The 16413-nt window shown below is 49.7% G+C and overlaps 1 long non-coding RNA gene across 1 annotated transcript in view; it reads left to right on the forward strand.

Moving 5' to 3' along the window:
• LOC143474799 (uncharacterized) overlaps positions 1–8923 on the forward strand; it is a 78050-nt gene extending 69127 nt beyond the window's left edge. Inside the window, exon 3 of the long non-coding RNA XR_013120858.1 lies at positions 8849–8923. This is a non-coding gene — a long non-coding RNA (uncharacterized LOC143474799). The remainder of the gene's footprint in view (positions 1–8848) is intronic.
• Positions 8924–16413: the final 7490 nt, after the last annotated feature.

The following is a 16413-nucleotide window of genomic DNA, read 5'->3' on the forward strand; positions in this document are numbered from 1 at the left end:
GTGTGTGTGTGTGTGTGTGTGTGTGTGTGGGCTGGTACAGAGATAAATGTGACAACAAAGATGTTTTACCCTAAAAGATCATTTACATCATTTAAAGTGCTGTTAAAAACAAAAATGTAGGTAATTGCTGGCTAGCTATATTCTTGACACTACAGTATAACTCCCAAAATGCTAGCTAGTGGACCTCAGGCCATGCTCATGTGGGTGTAGATTGGCCAACTGAAGCTTGCATCTAATTTCTCACGAGGTCCTACAGTTTTGCTATCTGTTCTTCCAAATTAGCATGCGGCTGACAACCACAGTATTGCCCCTCCCCACCCCCATTATATTATATAATAGATTATATATAGATAGCTTATATGATCTCATTTAGAAAATTATTTGCCAGCAGTAGTTTGTAAAGCTCAGTCTCTTGTTTCCCATGTGTTCCTGTGAGTTCTGTGTGTGTGTGTGTGTGTGTGTGTGTGTGTGTGTGTGTGTGTGTGTGTGTGTGTGTGTGTGTGTGTGTGTGTGTGTGTGTAATGTTGAGTCTGTAACTCTTTATGGGTTTGTTTGTAAAGCTCAACCTATTCGTCTACGTGGGTTTGTTTTGCTAGCACTTACCACTGCTGTGAGCAAACTGGCATCCCGAAATGATCAAGGTGTTTAACGCGTTCTGGTAGACAATCTCTGTCTCCATGTGGGGCTAGAAGAGAACGCACTTCCTGCGGGACAAAATGGATCATAATTGTGTCTGAGGAGCCTCTTATTCTGCGGGACACAGTGCGTTTAGAGCGTTAACAGTCAGACACTCTATGGGATTTCATTACTACATTGTCAATTACTTTTTCGGCACACTATCTTTAATGAATGTGGTTGTGGCTATGCACACCTAAAATGTGTGAAGCAATTTTCCAGATTTAATTCAGCAAAATGTTGTTTTGAAACATGAACATGTTTGAAACATGCATTTGAGATCCTACAAATGTTATTTTTGACATAAGGCAGAGAAGCATTTCATGATGGCACTTTTATTATCGATATGTGAATCACTGTACGGGCATTGTAATTAAAAACGAAGGGTCCCCTGTTTTTCAAAAGAGGATTCTGCAGCAGACGAGAACGTATGACTTGTAAATCATGCTAATGAAGACAATTAGCGTTCTTTAGTAGCACTTTCTCTTAGTAGTTATTTTTTCTTCTTCTTTGATTCCCTCTGACTTGAACCGGAAACTCACCAGAGGGGCCAGTCTGAATGCCTCAGTGTCACTGCAACTGCCCCAAACAGAAGGAGTCTGTGTTAGAGGTCAGATGTACAGTGCTGCTAAGGTCGTAGGTTGCCTCCGGGCTGCTGGTGGAGATAAGAGGTGGAGCAGACGTATGGAGAATGCCACACTGATAACTCGAAGCACTAGCGCCGCACTGAAGCCCCGTGATGAATGTGCTTCTGAGAGGCACACCAAACCCACACTTCAGTTTCCTAACCACTTCAAATTATAGCCCTGCGTCTGCGTGCCCTATCAGAATGTACGATCTGATGTCTTGGTGTGTACAAAACACACAAAAAGGGACGCCAGAGGTGGCTCGGCTAAATAGAGACATTGCCTGCTATCTGTTTGGCCTGTAATGGCTGTATGCGGGGCCCTTACAGATGGGGCCTTCCCTCAACGAGAGAGATAAGGAGAAATTTGAATATTGCGCTTTAAATGGATTACATGTTAGACCTTCGGCAGCTGCGTGTCAAACGGGCAACGCGGAGAGCGTTTGAGAATGTGGAAGGGGAGAGTTGGCCACGGAGGCCAAACCAGAGCGGAGGGCGGTGGGGGAACTACAGGCCAGAGCGCCACTGTTTGCCGAGTGCTGGGGCGCAGGAAGAAAGTGCTGAGATGGAGTGTATTGATTGTCAGAGATCGGGGTGGCAGGACAATCACCATGAATTAAACTTCTCAAGGTCCTGGGCAATCGGGGATTAGCTCAATTACCTGGACACACTTTGGCCATCCCCCTCTCTCTCTCTCTCTCTCTCTCTCTCTCTCTCTCTCTCTCTCTCTCACCCACATCGAAAGACAAAGAGTTGATGTGAAAACAACAACGAAAGCGAAAAACAAAACCCAAGGCCAAAGACAGGCTGAGAATAAAAAAATAACAAGTGAAACCAATTTAGCGGCTTTCTGTGGTCCGTTGAATATAGATCGCTTGCATTGTTTGTGGACCTTGTTCAAGATGTGAGGGAGTGTTTCTCAGTGCACTTGTTGCGTGGTACGGTGAAACATGAGCTACCTGACAGACATGGCCTTCTCATTAATGAAGCTGTATACAGTCTGAGAAGTGTAAAGTGCTACGGCGGCAGCCTGGTATTATCATTAGCCCGTCGCCGCTGTTGTAGCTGCAGACAGAGCTCGGAATCAAACGGTTGTCGTCTGTGGTGATTTAGGTCTTTTTTCCTCTCTCCCTTGTCTGCTGTGCACTCTGTTTGCGGCTGATTAATTTGCACATTTTATTCTCAATAAAGTGCTTACAAAAAGATAATTGTGACTTTATTAACAGTTTCTTGAGCAGCAGATGGTGTTCTGCAGGCCTGCCATGTTGAATTAGTGATGACTGTGTCTTTTTATGCACTCTCTGCTGTGGCAACCCATAAAAATCCTCATTAGGCCTCTAATTAATACTACCTTTTCCCAATGTTAGGCCCACTTATTTTAGCGGAAACCATCTTAAGATGAAAACATGTACTGTGATGTCTACTCAAGTTCATCTCATATAAAAATAGTAATTACATTAGATGTTATAATCTCACTTATTACATTCATTTGTACACTATTAAGGGTAATTAAATACCTATTTAAGATGCCAGAATATCTTTGGCCTCATTTGTGTTCAGCAAGCGTAAGAGAGCGGGGGATCCTGGCTTTGGAAATAGCAATAAAACTCCATTCATTTAATCCTCGCAATGTCGTTATTAAAAACAAATTATATCCTACTGTGCCGCCAGTAATCCGTTGCATCAAGTATCAGTAACCGCATAAAGAAGGAGCGAAATACTTTTAATTAATTGCACAAATAACGAGCCAGAAAAGTGTGTGGATTAGCGTGTTTGCTCGGAATCACTGGTTTTGTTTTTCAAACTGGCCTTGGAAGGCTTCCAGCGCCGAGGACGTGCCCAGGAGGACGGGGCTGGATGGGAACGGCTCGACGAAGGAGATATATGGCACGGACACCTAGTCTGTAGAAAGTCTTCAGTTATCGGTCACAGTTGTGGTAAGCACGGATGATGAAAAGCTCCCCTCCAGAACCCAGCTCCGCACATCTTATCCTGCAGCTGTTGCGGAGTGCGACAAAAATGGCTTGTTGATTTCCCCCAGCGGTGTTTTCCAAAGCCATTTTCAAAGTCAAACCTCTGAAAAATCTCTGTCAGACTTTAGCCAGTGATCTTTGGTGGCATTCAAAGGCCCTCTGCCCCTCCTCCCCCCTCCCCCGCTCGTCCTTACTGCTCCATTTGGGCTCTAATTGTTGAGTGAATTGTCGAGTCAGCCTTTCAGCACTCATAAACTTTCTCATTTACAGCAAGCGCCTCCATTTTGGGGCTTTTGTATGGCGAGCATTCTAACCGTGACTGCGTTCGCTCCTTTATCAGTCTGCGGTCAGGGTTCTCTCGGCACCCATAAAACGCCAGAACCCTGGCTATTGTGGGCTTCAGTGTTCCCGTCCTCTCCAGCACAAAACAAGAAGAAAAGGCGTAATTAGAGTTTACAGCTCGCCTCAGAAAATGAACTCGGCACAAAACTTTTCTCTTCCCCCCATTAATGGAAAATATGGTAATCAGCTTTTCGTATACGTGTTTGGCAGGGGCTGATATGACTTATTCATAACGGGGAGTGAGTGTTGCTTCCTCGTCCGTGGCTGAGGGGAAGGGGGAGAGATGGGGCAGATTCTGCTCACCGTCTACCAACCCCCAACCCCGATCTCTGAGCGGTATAAATCAGTGGCATCGTTAAGCACCCACTGTTCAGAGTGAGAGCTGGGCTTCAAGATCCTGAGGGCACACGCTCGCTTTGAGGCACGAGCCTCTTTGTTTATTCCAAACAAAAACGGAATTATGCCGGGGCGCCTGACTGACATCTGCAGACGCGCCATATCCTCGTCGTGTCGCCTTGTTTACAAAACAGCGGCGCCTGAATGCTGCCGCCTGACCACGCCCCCCACAGTCGCAGGGCCACACCCCCTTGCTGCAGAGAGTTCACGCCCCCCTTCATTAACTTTCAGTCAACCATTCTGTGTAGCTAGGGGATTAAGGAATGAGTGTTACGTGGTTTGCACCTTGGTCTGCTGGCTCTTAAATTGCCACCAGTATGCCCATGATGGCCCTATTTGGTACCACAGCTCAGCAGACATTGTCTCATCGTGTCAACGGGCAAATTGGTCATTTTCTGTCGTGCCTGGATCCAATTCGTGGGGACTAATCCCCGATTATAGGCTATTACTGGAGGTAGCGTGGCCCCCATTTGAACCTGATCCAGCATGCGGTGTGACCTGCACCCTTTGGAGAATCATAATAACAATATGGAAAAAACTGCAACTGCAAAGCCGGCGCTGTTTGCTTCCCTCAGCATTTAAAGGATAACCATTTCATAAGAGACAAAAATAGCAGGGTGTGTTTTAGCGCCATCAACGCGGCTCTGATATCGCAGAAAGCCCCGGCAATAACGTGCCTTCAGGGACGGCCGGGTGACCCGACCAGCCAAGAGATTCCCATATAAATGACAGTGATGGAGGGACGGGAGCAGAGACGAGGGTGGAGCGTAGCGCGGGGGCGGAGCATTTCTCTCCTCTGCACCTCCACCCCCACCAGGACGTAGCGCGTGTACCGGCGTAGTGCCGGGTTCACCCCGCATGTTAGCCAGGATATTTAACCAGTGGAAGCAATTACGCTGAGGAGGGAGACAGTGACACGCCGGTGTTAGCGCTCACACACACACACACACACACACACACACACACACACACACACACACTCGCTCTGAGATCATTTCAGAAGCATGCGAGATGACTCCCCCCCCCCCCCCCCCCCCCTCATCAGCCCCTCTTTCTCCGCTGTTCTTTCTAATCCACACGGCAACATGCGCTCACACACTCGCTGAACAGGCCCCCGCACACCTGCTGTTTCCCTCGGTTCCTCTGTTGGTGGGGAAGACAAATACCCTCATAACGTAGCAGGCCCTGGACTTGATGCATCTGTAACAGTCCACTGCTTCAATTACATGTATTTACTGACAAGTCAGAATTGATGTTCTGTCCTGTGTGGTCCTGCCTGCTTTACACGAGGAACAGAAGCACAGGGCTCCAGCACTGTTGTCTGGGTCCATCTCTAAAACTGTGCTGCTTTTCCGTTATTTCAGCTTTTTACGCGTAGTAAATGCCTCAATGAAGTGCAGTCCTGCTGCACACACGCACCCACAATTCCATCTCGCAGGTCAGACGTGTAGGATGTATCACACAGATACATCTATGCAGGACTTGATGAAAAGGTCTTGGGTGACTCATCGTTTGATACAGATCAGCCCATTCTGGCATGGGTGCATCTCCAGGCGATTCAATTCAGCTTTGGCTAAAATTAGTTTACAAATGCATTTACTACTAAAAATGCAGGCGTTAAGGTGACGAGTCCATCTCATGACTGTCCGCTTGGTACAAGCTAATGCTTATAACAAACCAGCTATTGAGTATCAGGGATATCTCCACATGAGCAGTGGGTTAATAATACCTAACCCACTACTTGAACCTGTGTAAAAAGCCTCTCTATCTGTAGAGCCCTCTTCATTTAGTAACCCAGTTTTGCTTTAATGTTATCTTTACCTTTTGCGCATGGCTGGAAATAACAGTGGCTCTTTCGCTCTCCGCCGAGCAGCCGAGCTCAGACGTGTTCTCCTTGCCTCCAGTTCACCTTACTGTGAAAGACACTGTATTTTACGATCGATTAGGTGTCTATTAGTTTCTAGGCCACTTTATTTAATTGTGCGACATGATTTGGGTGAGGCGAACGGGGACAAAATAGAAATAGGACTGCGTGGGGTGGGGGGGTTGGGGGGGCTAAATGGAGAAAATGTTAAATATTCAAGTAGCTGCCAGAGGGCTAATGGAATTAACAATGCACATAAACAGACCCAGTGTGTGTTAGAGAAGCAGAGCCAGCCTTGCCTCGCAGACACACTCAAAGAACCTCATTACAGTGGAGGGCTTTGGGGATCTCCTGGAGACTGAGGGGCAGGAGAGCAGCCGCTCCAAGGTCGGCCCCGGCCCCCCCTCCTACCTCGGCTAATTATAGAGCGTCTTAGGCGCGTGGAGTGCTTGCCGTCTTCCCTGGCAAACATAGCCGCGCTTCTTACGCGCGTCTTCGCTGTCTGATTTCTCGTGCGCCTCGTGGATCCCCCCCCCCCCCCCGACTGTGTGGCGGCTGGTTTAACGTGGAGATGCGTGTCAGATTGACCTCTCTCCTAAGGCATTTGCTGCGTGTTTGTTAATTGGACTGGCTGGCGTCCTCCATAATGGATCGGACAATCTCATGTTTTATGTAGCAGGCCTAATTTAGCGAATTATGTTTTTTGCCACACTTGGCTAAGTGTCTCAATTACATGTGTGCTCTGTCCGTAATTTTGTAGATGAGCTTTGTTTTATGAAGTGGCGTTTGGTTTTGCTTTGGCAGAAATCTGCTCCGTAAGAGGTTTGGCGCTGACACGGGCTGCTTGGATCTACACACTGAGGTCAAGGTTCAAGGAGATATTCTCGAGATATAAGCTTTCTGAATTTATGGCGTGTGCATCACTTTGTAGGCAAATCACATCGAAGCGTCAGGTTTTCAGTGCTCGCAATAAAAAAATGACTTATTTGTAGAAACACCTGCTGAAGCAGCATCGATGTGAAGCAGCATCGTTGTGAAGCAGCTGTGCCCAACGCTTCATTCATCTCCACCGAAGACGAGATCCTTGCGACAGCTTCTGCTAGATGAGAGCTGCCCCCCCCCTCCTCCCCCTCCCTCCATCAGACCTCTGTTCACAGGCACTTACACTTACACACAAGACACTTTCAGGCACTTTAATCATCACACACGTGTACGGCGGTGGGGGAGATCTTTCCATTCCAATCACAGAGACACATACAGCACTTTAGACATGGCGTCTTATCCTCGCCATGCCGACAGCATGTCGGAGTCATTAACATGCGCTAATGGAACATGGAACATGAAACATGAAATAGACTTACACACACACACACACACACACACACACACACACACACACACACACACACACACACACAGAGCTGCTATAGATCCTTGAAGTGTGTCTTGTCCATTTGGTGGTTTGGATGAGTCGTAGAGGACTTGCTCTTCTTCAGCAGGACAGATTCTTAACAGATGGGCATCTCAGGACGCTAAATCCTGTTTGACTGGCTCTTTGCTGAGAGGAGAGAAGCTTAAGAAATCAATTTCACCCCTATTCATCTCATCTCTTCTGCTTTTGTATTCCTGCCTCCTGTCTCTCCTGTTTGCTTTAACGCAGGGATAGACATGACCCAAATGCAGATCTTTAAACTCTTCGTTTTGATTTTTTGATATCGTTTTATGGGTTGTCCAAACTGAAAAATCGATTTACTTCTTGACATTAAAACCAGGTGCTTAGAGGCAGGCTTGAGGAATATTGCCAATCGTACCTTAAAAGGTATTTGATTTGATTTATTTTAGGTATCTTGTCATACACATCCCGAGGCTTCTGTGTGTTTGCTCATCTTGGAGTTGCACTCTCTTGTGTCCTCAATCAGTGCGGTTGCAGAAATAAAGTGAAAGAACTACAAAAGAGATGGAACGTCTTCACCAAAGAACGTGTATCATTTTTTTTGCCATTTTTGGTTCATGTCACCTGACAGGAAGCATCATCATGCTCACAGCAAATACTCACACACCTGCAGCAAATACTCAGGCACTGTGCGCATTAATCCCGGCATGGTGACTTTCATGGTGTGACTCCAATATAAATCCACCTCATAGATTGAGTGTGCTCAACCCAGCAGCATCTGAGAAATTGGTATTCCCAGCCATCATTTTCAGAGTGCCTTGTGCATGTGAATATTCATATTAGGAGACTTGAGACTTGAAAGCAAAGATGTGAAGGTTTTGTGTTCAGGTGGGTACCTTCTTAAGCACATGTTCTTTTAGAGAATAGGAGAAACAACCAGGTCTACTGGGACATGTTAACCAGGGGTCTGTGTTTTACACCTGCTGTGTCTTAAAGAAACATTTAGTGCCAAGATACTTTTGAGCTTAAGGTTTTTTGAAGCACACTTCACTAGAAGTCAAACGGAATTCTGGGATAAAAATCGGCATGATAGGGTGAGCGTAGGTGTGTTCCAACTGGGAAAGAGGGGTAGCCAGATGCCACCCCCCCCCCCCCAGTACTGACCAGTGGGGATGCATGCGTATCCTCCCCAGCAAGCGCGGCATTGATAAATCTTATTTCATAATATTCCGCTGATTGCTAAAGCGAAAAATGAATAAACCTTAAACTGGAACTGAAAAATACTTAATTACAAAGATGAAAACGAAGTATCCCTGTGCAACCAAAGCTAACCACTGGCAAACCACAGCAATAAATAATTCAAAAGCAATAACAAATTAATGAAGTAAAAAAAAAAAAGAAAAAATACCCTTCATCTGTGCGCAGCGCCATTGTCCGTCTAAACCACACCGAAGAACAAAGAGGAACGCACCCTCCCTCTGCAGCACCGGACTTCACATTTTGCCCCAAAAATGGGGATCAGTCATTGGTTAACGCCAAGCATATCCATCATCCCTTTATTTTTGCTCACATCTCTATAGGGGTGGAATTTCACCAGGCCCATCATCTACAGAGGCAAAGGCAGGTCTGTGGAATGAGGTCAGGCTCGGCTGGAGGAGAGCGCAACGCAAGCTGTTGCTGTGATTGGCCGAAGCCTTGAAGTGCGCCAGAGAAGAACCTTGCAGCACTGCTCCTCCATCTGGAGCTTCAGGTGCCTGGGGATGTGGGGTGAAAGGTCGCCACCAGCCTTCAAATATGCGGCGCAGCTCGTGCCTCGTGGCCCAGAAAGAGCTGCATATTCACGCCGAGTTCGTTCGGCCCCGCGGTCCTTCTGTAATTGGCCATGTAGAGTGTGCGAGTTTATCCTGTTTATTTTGATTGGTGGTGGAATATGGCAATTCTGAATGTGGGTTTAATGCTTTAAGTAACTGATGCTTGGATTTGATTCAGTGACATTTGTAGGGAATGTTGATAACACCACTGTGCTTGTGCTCTTATGTTCGGTGGACTAATAGCTCATATGTGTTTGACACGAAGGGTTGTTTTGGTGCTGAAGACAGTATATGGGCACTGTGCCAGACGGCCTCCTTAAATGCTGGTATTCAGTGTTTTCAAACCGCACTGTTGGATGGAAGTGCTTGGGTGGACTTTTAGTTTGAACTGTAGACAGTGATTAAATTCTGGCCTAGTGCTGTCGGTGCGTGAATGCCTCTTCCCTACTTCGTAAGGTTGTGCAGTATCCTATCACTTCAGTCTTTTCTATCCAACTGTATTATCAGTCAACAAAGAAGCCCACTTTTAGGTCAAGGGAATCAATAAATGCCTATAATATCCAGAAATATAAATTCTACTGTAGTGATCTTTTTTTCCCCCTCTATGCTGCATTTTTTTAAGGAGAGAGCCACAGATGCAGGTTTACACTTCAATGTTTGTGGCTCTGAGTTAAATTGCTATAAGAAATAGAAAATTCTGCTACAGCAATCCTTTTTTCTTGAGATAGTCTTTTTCCCCCCAACCGAGTCACAGATGCTATTTTTACCCTGGGCTGTTTGTGGCTTTGGGTTAAATGACTATAAGAAATATAAATTCTACTATAGTATTTTCTTTCTACTGAAAGTGAGCCACAGATGCTAGCTTTTACCCTTAGCTGTTTGTGGCTTCAGGTTAGCTCGGCGCATGTTTTATTTCTCCATCTGATAGCTTTCACATGTCTTGTGTCGAAATGGAGGATTGGATTTTCATGCTACATTAGAGCACAGTCAAGATGAAGACACTGCCGCCAGATCGCGGGGAGTCTCTGGGGCAGATGGGGCCCGGGCTTTCCTGTCAGAGGAGAAAAAAAAACACACAACGCAGTGAGACGGGACTCGGGTTGCTGATGTTGATTTAGCCGTGTAGCGTCGTTTATTCCCACCAGCTCTGTGCCCCCAATCCGGTTAAAGCTCTCATGAATTCATTCGGCGGGCTGAAGGAACAAGCGAGGAGAAACCCCTTTCGGAGGGGCAAATGGAGGGAATTTCGTAGCGTTATCAGCCTTCGTTTCTCTTTGAGAAGGAAGAAGAAAGAAAATGGCGCACGTGATCTTTATCTTGGGTGCGTACGATGAAAGGTAAATGAGACGATTTTAGAAGGACAGTGGCTGGCATCGCAGAAGCATTCTAAATTGTTCCTTGCTGGGAAGAGCAAAGTCAGTAGAACAGTAGAGCTCTCTATTATTTCCTAACACCTGTCGGAGAAGAGGTGTAACGCGGCTTGCGCCACGGAGCGAGAGGACAGACACAAGTGCTGAGAAGAGCGAGATTTATTCAGGGGAATACCGTAATCATCGTCGGATAGCCAGGCAGGGTCGATAACAGGAGGGCAGTCCGTAAAACAGGCAAAGACAGGCATCACAAGACAGGGGGCACGGGAAACAGGAGAAACACGAAAACGGTCAGGCACAGAGAACAGCGGTGGGAAAAACACGATCACAAATAAATTCAAAATACCGGACAAAGGACAAGGGAGACTCAGGGCTTAAATACATGGAAACTAACTACGAGCAGGTGTAGACAATGATACAGGGGCGTGGCAATAAACAAGGGAATTACGAGACAAACGAGCGGGGCGGGATGAACAGATATGGAACACAGACACGAGGGGTTTGGAGTGACAGCTAACGGAGGGGGACACGGTCATATGTGACAGTACTCCCCCTCAAGGCGTGCCACTCCGGGGCACGCAAGGGTAGACAGGGCAGGGGACCACGGGACACAGGAAAGACCGGAGGAACAGACCAGGACAAAACAGGACGAGGGACCTGGGGCACGGCAGGGACTGGAGACAGGGGAGCAGAGACTGGCCAGGAGCCGGGTAGGGACTGGGCAGGACAGGGGACACAATGAGACCCGACAGGGCCAGGGCGAGGAATAGGGGCAGGGCCAGACGAGACAGGACTGGGGACAGACACGGGAGCGGGGCCAGGGGACAGGGCGGAGGCAAACACAGAGGCAAAGACACCATGAACAACGGAGACAGGTACTGGCACAAGGTGGGTGACAACTTGGGGAACAGACATGGGGACAGGGACAGAGAGGACACCACGGGAAACCGACTCGGGAACAGGAACACAGACCTTGGCAGACACAACCACGGGGACAGGGACCAAAACAAAACCAGGGATGGGACCAGGGAGCAAGGGGAACACGGGCAACGGAACATAGGAGGCACAGGGCGGAGCAGGGGGAACACAAAGTCCATGCCCAACAGGGGGCAGCACAGTCTCAAGGGGAACAGGCGGGGTCCGCTGGCGGGCAGCGGGAACAGGCGGGGTCCGCTGGCGGGCAGCGGGAACAGGCGGGGTCCGCTGGCGGGCAGCGGGAACAGGCGGGGTCCGCTGGCGGGCAGCGGGAACAGGAGCCGGCAGGCGGGCAGCGGGAACAGGAGCCGGCAGGCGGGCAGCGGGAACAGGAGCCGGCAGGCGGGCAGCGGGAACAGCAGCCGGCAGGCGGGCAGCGGGAACAGCAGCCGGCAGGCGGGCAGCGGGAACAGCAGCCGGCGCGGGCGACCTCTCCAGGGTCGCGGGGACAGCAGCCGGCGCGGGCGACCTCTCCAGGGTCGCGGGGACAGCAGCCGGCGTGGACTGCCGACGGGCAGCGGGAACGGGAACAGGCGTGGGTGACCTCCTCAGGATCGCGGGAACCGGCCGCAGAGGTGACATGACGTCCTCGGGGGGCGGAGTCGCCGCACTGACGTCCTTGGGGGGCGGAGTCGCCGCACTGACGTCCCCCGGGGGGCGGAGCCGCCGCTCTGACGTCCTCGGGGGGCGGAGCCGCCGCTCTGACGTCCTCGGGGGGCGGAGCCGCCGCTCTGACGTCCTCGGGGGGCGGAGCCGCCGCTCTGACGTCCTCGGGGGGCGTGTCTGCCGCTCTGACGTCCTCCCGGGTTTCAGCCTGCCACTCCTTAGCTGAGTGGCTTGTACGACCCCCCAAAAAATTCTTGGGGAGCCCTCGGGGTTTAGCTTCCGGGAGTAGCGGAGGGAGGTCCTCTTCCGGCAAGATGACGACCTCATGCGCTGTGGCGGCGGGGCTCTGTACTGGGGGCGTGGTCTTCCTCCTTCCCCGGTCCGGTCTGCGCCTGGAAGAACATACAGACACAACTGCTTCTCGGTGGCTTTCCTGATGACTCCGCCTCGTCGGAGGTATCGGGAGCTCACAATGACTTTTGAAAGCCAACCGAGAGCCAAGCCAACGCTCGTCTGCACATTCATTCCGTCTGCCCGACTCTCGCGCTACAGGCTGGAGTCGGGCAGACACATAGCGCTTACCAGGGAGCTCGTCGCTAAAGCTAGACGTGGGAAGTGTCCTCGCTTTGTTCTTGCAGCGACGAGACTCCCCTGTACCCACAGCGCAAGGGGATTTCCTGTCTCTGGTTCGTTCGTACTGCAATACCGGAGAGTCGAACCGGATTAATCCAGCCAACATCTCATTACAGTGTTCGAACTCACCAGAGTCTCGCTCTCTCGCTGTGTCCTTGGTTGTTCCGGTATTATGTAACGCGGCTTGCGCCACGGAGCGAGAGGACGGACACAAGTGCTGAGAAGAGCGAGATTTATTCAGGGGAATACCGTAATCATCGTCGGATAGCCAGGCAGGGTCGATAACAGGAGGGCAGTCCGTAAAACAGGCAAAGACAGGCATCACAAGACAGGGGGCACGGGAAACAGGAGAAACACGAAAACGGTCAGGCACAGAGAACAGCGGTGGGAAAAACACGATCACAAATAAATTCAAAATACCGGACAAAGGACAAGGGAGACTCAGGGCTTAAATACATGGAAACTAACTACGAGCAGGTGTAGACAATGATACAGGGGCGTGGCAATAAACAAGGGAATTACGAGACAAACGAGCGGGGCGGGATGAACAGATATGGAACACAGACACGAGGGGTTTGGAGTGACAGCTAACGGAGGGGGACACGGTCATATGTGACAAGAGGTCTCCTTGCTGCCCATCTTATTGGGGGGATTACAACCGTCAAATCTGCTGTCTGCTCATTTTTGTGTTTGTGTATTCCACATTTAAAGCGGGAACATGCAACACACTAATGTACGCTATTAACCGAGCTGTTACGGCCCAGACGCTGTAGGAAACAGGGTCAGCGCGTCAGTCTGAATCTTCCAAAATGACCGTTTTTCAATTGGTTACGATATGGTAGCAAATTGTGTTTTTTGATGGGAGGTCATTAACCCAACCATGCACAAGTTCGGTTTGGGGTTGTTCTAAAAGAGGAGAGGCAACCAAGAGCTGCATATGTAATGAACTTACCACAGAGCCATGTGCCAACACTAATAGAGTTTAGCCAATGAGCCGCTTCCAATGACAAACAGCAGAGCAAAACAGAGCCGGGCAAACGAGCGAATAACAAACCGGCAGCCACAGGAGCGGTGCGGGCGAGGCGGGGCGGCCTTGTTGCCGAACGAAATCGTGCCGGCTGGTGTTCCTGGGCACTTTGTTTTAGATGAGGCCTGCACGATGGACTGCTCCACGCGGGAGAAATTTCACAAATGCGTCATAAGTAGGATGGGGAATGAGAGAGTGTCGTTTGAATGCTTTAAGAGTTCAGTTGAGCGTAAGGTTATGGCGCATTGGGCAAACTGACCTCATCACTTTTGGGGTCAGTGCTCCGTTTTAACCTGTGAACACGGTCAATATGGTTGGATGGACTGGGTGCTTTGATTACCTAACCCCATGACCCCTTGACCCCTAACCTGTTACCCAACCTCACTGTTGTGGGTCTTACACATCCAAAGCTGCTGTTAGATTTGTGGAAAAAAATATAGCACGATAAATAAGTTATAATAACAATTTTACTAATACTAATAGCACAGAGCCCATAGAGCATACACGATTAATATAATAACATTGATGCTAAACCCATTGCTAGTAGTATTACTACTAAGACTAAAACTCTGCACTGTGTATGTCTTATTTAAAAAAAAAAAAAAAAAAAAAACTAACCACATTCCAAAAAGCTTTTTTGCATGAATGATATTCATTTTCAGTGGGGATTATTAAATTTATGCATGATCGTTAGTCTTCTGAATGTTCTCTTTATATGAAAGGAGCCATGATGCTTTTATATACCAAAGCACATTCAGTTCAAAGACCGGTGTAAGTCACATTAACGGCTCCTTTCCACGCTGTGTTCGGCAGTTTATTTTGGGCACGTCCCTACTGGGGCCTGGGTCCGTACTCTCCTGCTGCAGGCCCGTCCGGTCCGTCTGGAGTCGGTGTGACGCTCTGCTTTCTCCACTTCACTGACTGATACAGGTGCGAGTTGGCTCAGAGTTTCCAGTGAGCCACTGACCTCTGCCCTGCTGGGGATGATGACCTCTGCCCTGCTGGGGATGGGGTCACACCATCACACCATCAGCCTTGGCCTCAAACGCAGAGGCCTCTCTGTTGGAGCCTCGGGGAGAGACCACCACCTCTGGTACTCGACACCCTCCACCCACCTCTGCCCCCCCAGGACTGTGTTCGGCGAGGTTTGGGTGGGTGGATGGCTGTGGTGGGCCGTGTGTTCTGCGCTGGTGGTCAGGGAGCCCCTGTGCAGGTGCACACGCCAGTCTGTGCGTGTTTATCCGTAAGCCGGGGCATGTGTGTACGTGTGTGTGTGTGTGTGTGTGTGTGTGCGCACGCGTCTGCTTGGACAAGCAGAAGAATAGCTCCTGCTATTGCCAGGGATCGTGTAGTTGTTAGGGACTGACTGACTTGTGGGACCTTTATAGATGTGGAGCTTTAGTGCAGTGAGCTGGAGGCTATAGTAATGCTATAGCTCTGGATCAGATGTCTTTATCATTTACTGAGTGGAGGGGGTCTGTGTGTGTGTGTGTGTGTGTGTGTGTGTGTGTGTGTGTGTGTGCGTGTGTGTGTGAGTGTGTGAGAGACTGAGAGAGAGGGTAGAGAGCGTGGCATGAAATGACACATCTGTCTTCCACCGCGTTTTTTCTCGCAGGCTCTGGGAGACGTTTATAGTACATGACGAACCGGTGGTTATGTTTGTCATGTAAGTTACCCAAGAGCATGATATCGTCATTATTTGCGTGTTATTTTCCCTCTTGTTGAAGGTTTGCACCACATGCACTGCAGATTGCCACATGTTATGGAACTCCGGCTGCACAGTGCTTATTAGAATTACAGCCCATACGACGTATGTCAGGAAATTGTACCAAGAGGAAATTGCACGCTTTCTCCTTTGTCTCCAGCTCAAATTATAAGTCCATTTGTTACCTATGGCAATCCGCTGTTACATGTGTCTCATCAATTGTAATTGCTCAGGACGTGGAGATCCCCCCCCTTGCAGCTGTGACATCGAGGTTTAGCGACTCTCTCCCCCTCGGCGCCCTCTGCCAGCCTAAAGCTGGAGGATCCGTGCGCTCAGACCCACACCTGCCCAACGGATGCCATCTTGGCACGGCTTTTGACAGGCTACGAGGTTTTACATAACGAGGAATTGGCGGCGGCCTCCCGCCCGTCACAGCAGACGGGACGAGATAAGAAGTAATGAGGAAACGCCCCCCCTGCTGCTCCCCCCTCGGCGCTGGGGCCGGAGGGGGGGGGGGGGGGGGGGGGGGGGGGCTGCGGGAAGGGACGAGGGGCGGCGGATAGCCGCATCAGTCCGCAGGAGCTCGCCGTGCCCGTGTGCTGCCTTTCCGCGCTTTTTAATTAAATGAGGAGGAAATTGCGCAGAGCTGAGGGCCTGGTGCCCTTAGCGGATCCCTGTAAGGTCACCGCTGCTCTTCAGGATACCCCACCCACCCACCTATCACCAGCACCACCAGCACCATCATGCCCCCCCCCCCCCCCCCCCGCTGTCCAGGGCCTTCACTCGAGGCAGGGATATTGTTCTCCGAGAGCCCGCCGTACGTTCCAGCTTTTATCGGCTCACGTTACACCGAGAACAGCAGCGCAGGGTGGTTATTTTTATCGAAGGGGCCGCACGAATAAAAGCCGATGGAAAAAAGGCAGTCTAATAAGAGCAGGAAGGACTGTTGGATGCTCCCCCTACTCTCCAGGGCTGCATGCCATGTCAGTGGTGCATGAAATGGCCCTTATGATACATG

The sequence above is a fragment of the Brachyhypopomus gauderio genome, chromosome 14, assembly GCF_052324685.1.
Source record: "Brachyhypopomus gauderio isolate BG-103 chromosome 14, BGAUD_0.2, whole genome shotgun sequence".
In the NCBI taxonomy this organism is placed as follows: domain Eukaryota; kingdom Metazoa; phylum Chordata; class Actinopteri; order Gymnotiformes; family Hypopomidae; genus Brachyhypopomus; species Brachyhypopomus gauderio.